This window comes from Cherax quadricarinatus, unplaced genomic scaffold, assembly GCF_038502225.1.
Source record: "Cherax quadricarinatus isolate ZL_2023a unplaced genomic scaffold, ASM3850222v1 Contig261, whole genome shotgun sequence".
In the NCBI taxonomy this organism is placed as follows: domain Eukaryota; kingdom Metazoa; phylum Arthropoda; class Malacostraca; order Decapoda; family Parastacidae; genus Cherax; species Cherax quadricarinatus.
The window spans coordinates 1-2,198 of NW_027195287.1; the positions used below are offsets into that span (position 1 = coordinate 1).

Genomic DNA, 2,198 nt, shown 5'->3' on the forward strand with positions numbered 1-2,198 from the left:
CTCAACTCGTCCATCTTATTCCTAGCACTGCGACTATTTGTGTAATATATACTTAAGGACCCTCCTTTCTCTTTATCATTCCTGCTCCTTTCTGTTATTCCACTAAACCTATTACTGTCCTTGTCAATTAGTGCCACTGGCTTTCCGATATCCACCTCATTTTGCCTATTACTAGTTCTCCTAGTACTCATATTACTACCCTGAGACTTCACAGTTTTCCCGCAAAAACCCATACCACTAACTATTCCTAGTTTAAAGACCTAACAGCTCCCTCCACTGCGTTGGCCAGTGCTCCCACCCCACACCTAGATAAGTGAACCCCATCCCTGGCATACATGTCATTTCTGCCATAGAAGAGGTCCCAGTTGTCAATGAATGTTACCGCATTTTCCTTACAGTATTTGTCCAGCCAGCAATTGACACCAATTGCTCTGGACAACCATTCATTTCCAACTCCTCTCCTTGGCAAAATGCCACATATGACAGGTTTCCCACCCTTCCTCCTAATTATCTCTATTGCTGACCTATACCTGCTAATCAGGTCCTCACTCCTACGTCTGCCAACATCGTTGCCTCCAGCACTGAGACAGATAATAGGATTGCTCCCATTACCTCTCATGATGTCATCCAGACGGCTAACAATATCCTTCATCCCAGCCCCAGGAAAACACACTCTCTGCCTCCTACTCCTGTCCTTCAAGCAGAATGCCCTATCCATGTACCTAATCTGGCTATCCCCAACAACAACAATGTTTTTACCTTCCTTTGCGTCGTCCGTCGTGATGCTCCGAGTAGTCGACTCACATTCGCCAGGTAGCATTACACCATGCTTTGGCATGTTACACTTAATTACCGTATTCCTTTCTACTTCTCTGTATCATGTTCAAATAAATAAATAAATAAATAAATAAATAGTTAGATGACAGGTATCACTGTCACTCTGGCAGTGTTTCTGAAGTAGTCAATCTTATATTTTTTTATTCATCTTCCTGTGCCATATGAAGGAAGAATTGTTACAATAAGTATGTTCTTGTTGGCAACTCCATCTGCAGCCTTGTTGCTGAGGCAGCAGTGAGAATTGTCAACAATAATGCATAGATGATTCTGACACCATTACATCTGAAGTTCAGGATCCCACATGATGATAAACACGAATTAATGTAAATCACTGATTCAGTAGGACTGAATCAGATGCAGCACTCATACAGTAAATGCCTATTTTCGTTCTCCTTTTTCTTAAATTAATTTATTCTATGTGCATGGCTCCAGAAGAATATTTAATAAATAGGTAAATCACTTTAGCCATTTAAGCAGCGATCCTTCAAAGAACATGCACCCAACAGAGTTAGGTGGCACAGCCTCTGTGGCACAATTGGTTAGCGCGTTCGGCTGTTAACCGAAAGGTTGGTGGTTCGAGCCCACCCGGGGGCGAAGGTTTTTATATTGGGTGTCCCGTAGCTTGATCGCTAGTGCACTCAGCTCACACACTGAGGTTTGGAGATCGGATCTCTGGTACGGCTGGGAAACATTAGGGACGTGTTTCCATAAGACACCTGCTGTCCATGTTCACCCATCATTAAAAAATGGGTACCTGGGTGTTAGTCGACGGGTGTGAGTCGCATCCTGGGACAAAACTGATCTAATTTACCCGAAATGCTCAGCATAACAAGCGGCTGTCTGTACAGTAGTATATCATGGATGTCAGTTAGGCCTGTATACTTGTAGTTGTTGAAATAAAGATATTATTATTATTATTATTATTATTAATAAATATTATTATTATTATTATTATTATTATTATTATTATTATTATTATTATTATTATTATTATTTTTATTATGATAGGCGTTGCTCATGATCTGAGGATACTAGAGGTAGTGGTAGGCTCAAGGCTAATTTTAACCACCTCCCGTTTGAATACCAGCCTCCCCAAGCATGAACAACACCTAGCTCTGCTGGGTGCATGATTATTTAAGGATTGCTGGTTAAGTGGTTAATGTAATGTGAATGTTGTTCTGTCTCTTGAGGCTAGAGAATGTGTTTCAAGATTTAATCCCTTCTGGCTGCAGTTTGATAAATATTTCAATACTACTTGTTTCGTGGTTTCATTAATATATATATATATATATATATATATATATATATATATATATATATATATATATATATATATATATATATATATATATATATATATA

At 39.1% G+C, this 2,198-nt stretch overlaps 1 non-coding gene across 1 annotated transcript; it reads left to right on the top strand.

Annotated features, from left to right (window-relative positions):
• The first annotated feature begins 1,357 nt into the window (after positions 1–1,357).
• TRNAN-GUU (transfer RNA asparagine (anticodon GUU)) lies at positions 1,358–1,431 on the top strand. Its single transcript has one exon. It is a non-coding gene; the product is annotated as a tRNA-Asn (tRNA).
• The last annotated feature ends 767 nt before the right edge of the window (positions 1,432–2,198 follow it).